This window comes from Mizuhopecten yessoensis, unplaced genomic scaffold (assembly GCF_002113885.1).
Source record: "Mizuhopecten yessoensis strain PY_sf001 unplaced genomic scaffold, ASM211388v2 scaffold716243, whole genome shotgun sequence".
Taxonomy (NCBI): Eukaryota; Metazoa; Mollusca; class Bivalvia; order Pectinida; family Pectinidae; genus Mizuhopecten; species Mizuhopecten yessoensis.
Window position 1 is genome coordinate 29,124 of NW_018480019.1, and position 12,190 is coordinate 41,313.

Below are 12,190 nucleotides of genomic sequence, written 5' to 3' on the forward strand. Positions count from 1 at the left end.
GTCATACATAACTGTGTATATTTATATGTGTTGGGAGGGATATCACTCCTGTCATACATTACTGTGTATATTTATATGTGTTGGGAAGGATATCTCTCCTGTCATACATAACTATATATATTTATATGTGTTGGAAGGATATCACTCCTGTCATACATAACTATATATAATTCTATGTGTTGGGAAGGATATTACTCCGGTCATACATAACTGTGTATATTTATATGTGTTGGGAGGGATATCACTCCTGTCATACATTACTGTGTATATTTATGTGTTGGGAAGGATATTACTCCTGTCATACATAACTATATATATTTATATGTGTTGGGAAGGATATTACTCCTGTCATACATAACTGTGTATATTTATATGTGTTGGAAGGATATCTCTCCTGTCATACATTACTGTGTATATTTATATGTGTTGGAAGGATATCTCTCTGTCATACATAACTGTGTATATTTATATGTGTTGGGAAGGATATCTCTCCTGTCATACATAACTGTGTATATTTATATGTGTTGGGAAACTTATCTCTCCTGTCATACATAACTGTGTATATTTATATGGGTTGGGAAGGATATCTCTCCTGTCATACATTACTGTGTATATTTATATGTGTTGGTAAGGATATCACTCCTGTCATACATAACTGTGTATATTTATATGTGTTGGGAAGGATATTACTCCTGTCACACATTACTGTGTATATGTATATGTGTTGGGAGGGATATCTCTCCTGTAAAACATTACTGTATATATTTCTATGTGTTGGGAAGGATATCCCTCCTGTCATACATAACGGTGCATTTTTTGTTTGTTATAAGAATGACATTACTTGTGTTATGCATACATTTTTGTGTAGACGACGATGAAACATTGTTTTGCAGTAACCTAATGTTTGTTATTTTCATCACATTTATATTTGAATTTTTTAAACGTTTCAAACAAAATGTCCCAATCGATCCGTTTTTTTTGGTGCAATGTGATTCATTATTAGCATGCGGTATTTATTTCTAGATATTATTTGTTTAATTACTTACGTGTATATGCCGTATCTTAATATATAACATGAACATTTGTTATAATAACAGTTTTACTTCTTTTATTCACATTTTCCCATTCATAAAAAGTCAACTAAATACTGAATCTTCAAAATGACTTCTAGGCTCAATGTGTTCGCTATTTCCGGTTATAGATGTCATTTGCCATGAGCAGACTTTGTTTGCAGACTTTGTTTGAAAATAAACGTTCCAAAATATGTTCTCAAGTCATATTCAACTTCATACTGTGTATTATCATGATAAAGAATATTTCGCTACTGGTAGGTGGTATATTAATGCAGTATATATATAATACTACTATCAAGGAAAACGAGACTACTAGACTACCGTGCCTCTGTAATGGTGAACTATATTCCCAAAACATTTTTTAATTGGCCACGATAATTTTTTTCTTGTATTATAAAGACGTTTGTGTTTTTTACTTGGTGTATTTTCAATTACCTCAGTACATAGTTTAGAATAGTTTCATTTACATGTTTTATACCTTAAATTACCTTGTTTAAAGTTTATGTTAAATATACTATTTAATAACACCAGGAGGTTTTATAGAGAAATGACACGTTTGGTGTGATTTTATTTGGTCTTTTCATCAGGAAACATATGAAAACTTAAATGATTGCAAATAACGGTTATATTACTATTGAAACTTGTTCACTTTATCAATAATAATTTCCTTTTATCTTACATTTTATAATAAAAAATATAATAATATATAAAGATATACTGATTGGTTTTATTTAAGCAATCGGAAATTGTGATTTAGTGACCTGATATTCTTTTAACTAATTGATTGAAACCAAATTATGTTTATGCATTGTTAATTATTTTTAGTCACCCCTGGATAAACTTCAGTGGGGACTATTAATTTCGGTTTTAGTCACAGATTTTGACATCTGTTGCTTTTCGCTAAAAATGCTTTCGTGTGTTTGCTTCTGTCGGAATATACCAGGCTCTAATTACAAGCCCTTGTATAACTCAGTTATCGATTTTCTTTTAAAACAGGAATAGCATAAAACCTGAAGATGTTCCAAATTTCACACGGGAATTACATATGAAGCGGTTGATTCATTGTTAATTACATTGTTCAATAAATGATCGATAGTATACACTTGCTTTAGTTATTTCTTTGTAACTAGGAAGTAAGAGTAGTTTTAATTAGCTGATGAAAGAAGGCAGTTCATTTAATGGCTAGGTACATAAATAGTGGATCCATCAGATGAAAGCTCTCTCTTGCTCTGGCGGTCGAAGTGGAAGGAACACCTCTAAAAAGGTAAACAGTGACCAAGCTGAATAAGTTTGGGCCTAGCTGCATAAGCTAGGGTTCCACTGTATAGTTTAGTACCTGCTCAAAATAAATTGTATTACTGGATAGTATGCATAGTCACAGGGTATCACAGTACAGGGCGACGTACTGTTGATACAGAGTGACAGGTACCAATACACAGGGTTTACCAAGGCATACTTAGGTTTTATAGTGGCTAGGGTGACTTGGTCAAAAGGCAGTCGCGGTTAAAGGGTGACGTGGTCAAGGGGTGTCGCGGTAAAGGGTGTACACAATTAATCGTGTCGCAGTAAGGGGATATTTACTGTTGATACAGGGCGACGGATATATTGATACAGTTGCTTAAGTTGGCTTTTTGACTATATTAGTGTTAGAGGTATATTAATATTAATGTAAAATATCTACCGGGTGTAGATTAGGCAGAAGTGATTTGTGGCAGTAATTTGTTGAATCATTAGGGAATAGTTATTTGAGTCAGATAGACGGCCATTATTTTGTATATACTGTCGGCATTTATTTGTTACAAACAACAATTACTGACTTGATAACGAACTGTAGGCACGCATCTGTTACACATATAACATTAAGATGTTCCGAGTATGAATCCGGCACCTTTGAGGTTCCCGAAGGGGTGGACTATTATATAAAAAATTGCTATTGGTTGGTTTAGATAGTTTATGTCTGACCAACGACTACCGTTAATATTCGCATTTATTGAGCACTTTTAAAATGTCGTTCTTGGGTAAAATCATGCTGAACTATTCAATCTTGACAGTAGGAATGTGTCAAAACGACATGAGGAAAGTGGCAAGGTTTGAAGTTGGTGTACCACAAAGAGTCAAAGTCGCGTGATACTATTAACCGGCAGGAATTCACAAGGTGACATTCATGCGAATTGAACCGATAGTGATAAAAGTAAGAGTTTGAAAAAAAATATTAATGGGCTCAAAACAGCCAAATACTCTCCGATCTTTTCTTTTCAAAGGAGAATAGCTGAAATCACAATTGTTTGGTGTTCTTCATGTCTCGCGAATTTAGCTGTTGGACGAGGACCATGGGGAAAGTGGCAAGGTTTGAAGTTTGGGTACCACAAAGAGTCGAAGTCGCGCGATACTATTAGCCGGCAGGAATTCACAAGGTGACATTCATTCGAATTGAACCGATAATGATAAAAGTAAGAGTTTGAAAAAAAATATTAACGGGCTCAAAACAGCCAAATACTTTCCGATCTTTTCTTTTCAAAGGAGAAGTGCTGAAATCATACTTGTTTGTTGTTCTTCATGTCTCGCGAATTTAGCTGTTTGCGGTCCTCGTCGGACCTGTTTGAGTGACTGATGTTACCGGGGCGTGCAAGTCATATGGCATATCCACTTGCATATACAACCCAGTGAAATATTTCACTATAACAACAACAAATATATCATATACCAAAATGTTCATTAGAAAATAATGGTCATTTATAGACGATAACAATTTTAAAAAGTTAACTCAAAACTTTCCGAGAACACATTTAAATTCATTGGATGGTTGCGTCCCTAGCTAACACAAGCTTAGTCCTAAAACTCCACAAAAATGTTATTTGATTTCTTCAATATATAATCTATGAAAACCTGCAAAGGAATTCACTTAAAATCCCTTTACAATGAAATACTGGCACAATTTCCTGATGGTTGTTGGCCAAAATTTTCAGCTATTTTTTGCTAGAAAGTAGACCATGTAGTCAATGAAGCAGAAAGTATGGAGGCTCAAATCTCCAAAACTGAAAACAAAACAAAAACAAATAAATGTCCTCCATTTTTTACTAAATCCTCTTAAAACTTTGATGGCTTTATTATATTTAAATATTGTAATGATTCCAAAATTGGAAAATGTTTCAGACAATCTTGAAAAGACTTATCACCCTTTATTTTATTTTCATTTCAAAACTGTTCAGATATCTTCTCCCTGATTTCTACAGAGACAGTCTTTAAACCTGCTTGGCTTTGTTGCAACAACATGTCGTTGTGCTTTCTGAATTGGAATTTGATTTTGGTCATATCTTACAGAAATGTTGCCCTTTTATTCTTCAACATTTCAATCTTGTCTAGAAATATGTTCTCTCAGTTTTTCACCAAGATTGTTGAAACTTGGCAGGCTTTATTTGCATGAGGTGTGTATGTGCTTCCTAATTCAAAATTATTAATTGAACAATGTTTAAAATAGTTATCTTTACTGACAGATTTATGGAAAACAAAAACCATAGAATACAGTTACCTCGTGTATGAAATTCATGTGATGTATTATAGTCTGAAAACAGGAGCCTTTCTGTTCAATGTATCTGTTGTATAGGACGCCAGATAGAATCTACAGAGTATGATTGGTGTATTTGTCACATCAGTAAAAATCTAGCTGTAGGGAAACTTATCAAGTATATGACTTCCATAATGGTTGGTTGTCTGAAATTATAAATCAGCAACACATCAATTTAGATACCGTTAATATGCTTCATTATAAAGATTAGCTGAAGATATGATCTGAGATTTCAATTAGCCTGACTATATTTCATTGAAATTAATTTAGTGAAAGATATACAATGTTGTAGAATACCTAAACCAATATTCATCATAAAATATTTTCTCTATTTAACAACAGTAAAAAAAGTATTTCTAAAATATTACAACTACTCACTAGTTGACCCTATTATGATTATCTATGATAGCAAACAGGTTTTTTGGCCCTTATACACATAATCAAATTAAAAATTAATTGTCCAGTGAATCACATCAAACAGTATAGGGTTAGGGTTATTAGCAAATTCGTTGTTGAAATTGCCAATCTGTGATAGGTTTGAAAATTGTCTCCTGAAGTGCACTTTGGATTTTTTCACCAGTTATACTTACCGAGGAAAACATTGAACACAAAATTGTTTGACGACTGGCCACATAGATACACTCCTGCCAAGGTTGGGCTTGAGATACTGGTTGACTTGGCTATTTATCTGACTGGTTGGCTGGGATATTTGTGTGAGTTGGGTTGGTTTACTGTTGTGTTAGTTGTCTGCACTTGTACCTAAAAATAAAAAGGAAGTGTTCAAAAATTAGGCCAGTGTAGATAACGGGTCTATGGTCTTTGATAAGATGACAAAAACATGGAGGGATGCTGAACATTTGGGGACTGTTGGAATGACTGACAGAATATACTGAAATTAACACCATTAGGAAGAAAGAGAGAAAGGAAATCTTTTTAATCTTTCTATCACAAAACATGGACTTATACAACTGGTGAGGTATGGTACATGGATACTTGTCCATGCCCTATGTAACACCAGATACACAACAGTTTTGTAAGTTGTAAGTCATGATCAATTCTAATGTGTTTATCAAGGAACAATTCTAATATGCTTACCAAAGAAAAGGTTGGCTGGCTGTCAGGCTGTCTGGTGAGTTGGCAGAGCTAGTTGGCTGATTTGACTAGGTTGGTTGGCCAGTCGCTTAAGTGCCCAACTGATTCAATGGGTAACGTGTAGTGTATCTGTCATCTATAAAATAACAAAAATATAACAATTCTATAAAAAAAAATCTCACTGACAGATATTATCTACACAGTTTGTGTAGTAAACTATTTCATTTACATATTTAATCAGCATTGTGAAACATCAGGTCGCATATGTCTCAAATGTAGTTTGATAAATAGCTATAAAACATCAAAACATTTATCTTTCATCCTGATAAGTGCAGTTATCCATTTAGCCTAACTTACTAGAGGCAGTCCATATTGTCCAGTATATTTTTTCTGATCAGTGCAGTATGTACAGAGGTCTACAGCTGAAATAAGCCTTAATATTGGCCGAGAATCATAACTAACCATCTTGACAGGAATGGTTGAACTTGACAGTAGTCTAGTTGACTTGGGTAGTTGACCGGCCTGGTTGATTGGCATAGTTGACTTGTGCAGTTGACTGGTTTGGTTAAATTGTCTGGTTAGATGGACTGTGTAACTGTGGCTGGGGGAGTGTACTAGTTGACTGGTCTAGTTGACTTGGCTGGCTGGCTGACTGACTGGACTGGCAGACTTGGGTTGGCTGACTCAACTAGTGGACCAACTGCTTAGCTAGTTTGTCATGTATCTGTTTCCTGTAAAATAGGAAAATAAAACAGTTCTACACAAAACATCTTAGGCTGCTTTCTTGGTTACACTTATATATAAAAATAAATATCACATCTTTAAACTATCAGGTAGAGGTAGGTACTGATTCCAAAACAAGCTCAATATAGTTTTCATATATGTGCATTACATAATTTGCACAATGAAGGTGCTCCTAACTACATTTTATTACAAAGTGGTGATTATTGGTCTGTCTATTAGTTCTGAACATCATACATAATGATGCCATAATTTATACAGTCAGAGTTTACATACGTTACCTGTTCAAAATGGTCTGCTGTACAGGTAGAGATTGTAAAGTACAGAACTTGATATATGTGTTTTCCCACCCAACGAAGCAGCATTGACACCAACAAACCTCAAATATATCATTGTCTACATTGATATAGTTGCAACAACATTTCCCATTTAATTTTTTTTACAATCATTTACATAATGTTACAATGATAGTATTTGATGTTAAGAAATGGCAAAAGTGTATCGCGCAGTTAAGTATGAAAAAATGTCATCTTTCATCCAGTTATTCAATTACTAAACTTCAGAAGCAGACAGAGTGACTCAAGTAGACTTGTTGGCTCAGTTGTCTGTGCGGACACAAGTGTTAATGCATGCCTGGTATGAGGGGTTACTCAGCATGTTACTGGTTAGGTCAGCAGGCTGGGATAAATGGCAGGGTGGTCTTGCTGTAGATTATGCACCATGGTTTTTGATGTTTTCCGTTGTATTTTACATCGTACATTGCCCCATCTAGATATGTATGACACACCAAAGTAAAGGTGCGTTCGATCACACACACTAGTACAGTATAGGAGGGCTCGATAAGGAAAATACCATCACACCATATTCCTCATCTTTTCCTGTAACATATTCCAGCACATAGCCTTCTAACCATTTGTCTTTATTCAAGTCACCTAGTGAAAAATAGAAAGTGAAATGACACAACTCAATTCAAACAGGTGTTTTTAATGGAAAATTAATAACATTTACAACCATTAAAATACCATGTACAACCGTTGAAATATAAAATCCATGGTAAAAGTTTTTGGACCACAAATCTGAGAAGTAAGTTTGGAAGATTACATGCATTTTTACTGATGTTACTGATAAGCAATTACTGTTGCGACAATTTCCTCAACAAAAACAACTTCCTTGAAAACATGGTCCAGTAAGAGACATTCACAATATTGTCACACCAATGTACTGAAAAACTTACACTATTGTTTCCTTATATCAGCTATTTTAGGGCTGGAATATTTCACTCGTTGACTCAGCATATGTTGTAATACATGTATAGAGACTTCAATTACTTTGAAATAAACAGTGGGAGGCCAAATGCAAACTTTGCAAAAAATCATTGTTAGAATTTAAATTAAAGCTGACCACAGGGTTTTGCTTTGATCAGCATCAACTGTTTCAACTGGTTGAACCAGAACAGAAAGCACCGGTACAGACAGGAGCTAACCTCTGGGTATGGCACATGTAAATCATGGGGTCAATATGTTTATCATGTTTATTTCTGTGTCATGAAAACAGTCCAGTAAACATTAAACAGAATTTTTATAACTGTGTACCTGTTCCATCATTGTTGCATCTTTAACTCGACGCCTTCTTGATGTGGGAACACTTTGAGCTGGCAGTTCAATTTTTTCACCTGAAAATAGTTTTTAAAATTTTATATTACATCAATTTCTCCACTGCTTTATAGGATATAATTATAAATGGTTTCAAAAACATGCCAAATTGTTGAGTAACAATTTTGCACCAATTACAAAATGTGAAATTTAAATCAAAATGTGAAATTTAAATATTATGATTCAGTCAGTTACTCAATTTCATAAAAATTACACTTGTACATACTTTACTTACTACTTTGTTTACTAAACAACAGTGTGTGTTTGCTTGTTTCAATTGTCTGAATGAGAGCGTCCTATGTGAAGGCATATTTTGGTTGTAGAATCAATTCACCATAGTATGTGTTGTCTTTATTGTTGCCAGTTCTCATAGATTTCCTAACACATGAATTTCTGTTACCACAGAAGGTCACTTGGGGTACAAACAAAAAAACAATGTATATACATACACATGTAGTGATGTACATTACCTCAAAATGCCTTCCAGTTGCTTAATTAAATTTTAAACAGACTTTTTCTCTTTCCCAAGACAAATTTGAAGTGCTACACGTGTATGAGTCTCCATACTGTCACGGTCTTTTATACTCGAGTTACATTTTCGGGGGCTACTGACAGTGGGTAAACAATACATAACACATGCTATTTTTTGGGGAATAAATTAATTAAAATGGCAATATATCAAATAATGATACAAACATACATGGAAAGAAATGTGTCAAACATTAAAATTATTTTATTTTGCAAATACTCTTGTCCATAAAGCGAGAAAGTTTTCGAACCCCAAACAAATTTGTGTAACCACGTGAGAAAATGCAGATCTGACACGTTCAACACGGGGCAAATACATCATAAAAAGTGTTATATGAGCGACAAGAAACTGACGATCTGCGATCGACTAGCTCAGTGATAATAAATGCAGCATATATTGCTTAATATTTAAGGATATCGAACGTAATAGTAATATTTATGTGTAAATAATACTTACTTGCAAACGGACCTGTCCTTGGTTAGCTTACCGGATGATACAACTGTTGCAATATTGTCATTTTGAGACAACAATATCAGTTTTATCGATGTTTCGCAAAGATTTTCGGATTCACGGATTGATATTACAGAATGTAAAAAGTCCATCATGGCGAGATGTAAACAACATTCTGAATTAAGTCTGTGAAATCCTCGTTTTTCCCACTGAATCTGATCCATGTTTTCTTCATTAGCAGTCATTGGTAAGGACATTCATTTAACCAAGACTTATCATATGACCGATTGTCACAGCCAGATTATTTTTTTATAAAAGGTATGAAGACACGCAGTTTCGCTTTTTGAAAGTCTCAAAACCTAGTGAATTTTTTTGAAAATATCTCGATAGGTTCCCATTCCTTATGTGTGCGAGAAATAAATAATCTATATTTAGTGATATTTTATCGTGTAATAAAAGCTACAGCGATGCAACCATAAGCTATTACAAAAACGCTCCTTTTCTTCTTAAAATATTTTTTTGGAGAAAAAACATGATTTTGTTAATTGTTTGTTCATCAATGAAACCACTACGCACAAACAAAATGCGCTACGGGACTCATTGCTCTTGAATTTTACAACTGAATAAATTGCCATTTTTCACCAATGGTCACTGTATCTCCCCCTTAAGCGTACACACTCTGCCGATATCGATGTCCGATTTAGTCGGATTTGTCCTTACATGAGATTGAATCTTTTATGAAACTTATTGTTATGATAACAACATCGTTATATTCCAATTGCCTGTTATGCCCATGCCAGGTGACCGTGTCAGCAGATGTCCCCATAGGTTTACTCGAGGTGTCCGTCAACGCTAACGTTATATTTGCCGCATGCTTTCTTATTTATTCCATGTGTTGGCATGGCTACCTTAACAGCATGTATGTATTTACACCTGGTCATTGTTAGACCATTTTGATTGACAGGTGGAAATATATCAGTTGTAGCTTGGCCAATGATTTATCTGAAAATGAACATACATGAGATGGGGTGACTTTCATGTCATTTTGACATATTTCTAGTTGTAATACAGTTGAATGCAAACGCTACCTAGTGACGTAATCAGGTTTGCATTCAATTAAATAGTTTTTATCATTATTATATTCACCTGTATTGATAATACGGAACCTCCTCAAATTGATCCATTAAACATGTTTTAATCAATGATTTGTTTGGTAAATCTCAAATATGACGATCAGAATTGAACAATGTGCATATTATTGAAAGTGAGATTTTACAGTTCACAAAATCAAAACAATAGCATGTTTTGTTATTTGCTTGTCTCTTTAATTTTTATTGATTTTTGCAATGGATGTTATTTGTTATATCTTTTTTTCTCATTTTTACCACAAAGTAAATGCAACTTACGATCATGAAAGCTCGTGTAAGGAAATTATCCGCAGACATTATGAAAAAAGGTATATATTATTATCAGTTGGTCAGGCTATAATTGGAGAAATGTCAGACAATAGCAGCAGTAGAAAATGTGGTGAAAGTGTATTTTGTTATTAATGTAGTATACAATGTGTGTCATCACTTTCACAGTATTCCAACAATGCGCAAAGAAAACTAAAAGCTACATAAAGGTACCCTTAAGAGTTGTGTTATCAAGTGTATACAAAAAATAAACCAACACGATAAACAGCAAATGCGGGTTAAGTGTTTTCTACCATAGCGTTCAAATATATTACCTTTAAAAATGTGTGAACCTTATTTGTGCTTGAGGGAAACGAATGCTATGAGTTATGATGTCACAATGAAATATGCCAGTGCAATGCATTATGACTATCCGATGACACGACACCAAGGGTAATGGGTAACATACATTTGTACCGGCACATACAACTGTATTATAGTCAGACACATCCAATTGTATTATAGTCAGACACATCAAATTGTATTATAGTCAGACACATCAAATTGTATTATAGTCAGACACATACAACTGTATTATAGTCAGACACATCCAATTTTATTATAGTAAGACACATCCAATTGTATTATAGTAAGACATACTAAATGTTTTATAGTCAGACACATAAAACTGTATTATAGTCAGACACATACAACTGTATTATAGTCAGACACATCCAATTGTATTATAGTCAGACACATCAAATTGTATTATAGTCAGACCCACAATTGTATTATAGTCAGTCACATCAAATTGTATTATAGTCAGACATATATAATTGTATTAAAGTTAGACACATACAACTGTATTATAGTCAGACACATCCAATTGTATTATAGTCAGACACATCAAATTGTATTATAGTCAGACATATATAAATGTATTAAAGTTAGACACATACAACTGCATTATAGTCAGACACATACAACTGTCTTATAGTCAGACACATCCAATTGTATTGAAGTTAGACACATACAACTGTATTATCGTCAGACACATCCAATTGTATTATAGTCAGACACATCAAATTGTATTATAGTCAGACACAATTGTATTATAGTCAGTCACATCAAATTGTATTATAGTCAGACATATCCAATTGTATTAAAGTTAGACACATACAACTGTACTATTGTATACATCTTTGTGTTGATTTTCATAATAAGGTGTACAAAGAACCAAAAAAGATGGGGCTTGCTTCAAAATAAACGCACCATTTGTAATTAAAAGATGTACAACAAATGAAACAAAATTTAAACCAAAGATGTGCAACAATTACATTTTTACACAATAGTACATAAAGGTGGATACAAAATAGGGGAGGAGGAGGGTAGCTGATTTTTAAGGAGATTTTCAAAATGTCAGCATGGAAAAATATTCTGCACAGGTCACGTGACTTTAGTACACCAAAACATCACGTGACTACTTCTATAGGGATGGACTAGTTTCAAAAGCGGAAAGTTATCCTCCATCCGGAACCAACAAAATATAACAAATAAAAATATCATATACTAACCAGATAATATAAATTACTTTATGCATTGCATAAATACAATTATAAAATATAACAAATAAAAATATCATATACTAACCAGATAATATAAATTACTTTATGCATTGCATAAATACAATTATA

General features: G+C 33.7%; 1 long non-coding RNA gene across 2 annotated transcripts in view; it reads right to left on the reverse strand.

Moving 5' to 3' along the window:
- Positions 1 to 314: 314 nt before the first annotated feature.
- LOC110442282 overlaps positions 315 to 12,190 on the reverse strand; it is a 17,917-nt gene continuing 6,041 nt past the window's right edge. Inside the window, exons 2-6 of one of the 2 annotated variants that reach the window (XR_002462000.1) lie at positions 6,193 to 6,461; positions 5,734 to 5,866; positions 5,229 to 5,397; positions 4,603 to 4,784; positions 315 to 4,108 (exon numbers count right to left, since the gene is read on the reverse strand). This is a non-coding gene — a long non-coding RNA (uncharacterized LOC110442282). The other variant, XR_002461999.1, reaches the window with a different exon arrangement.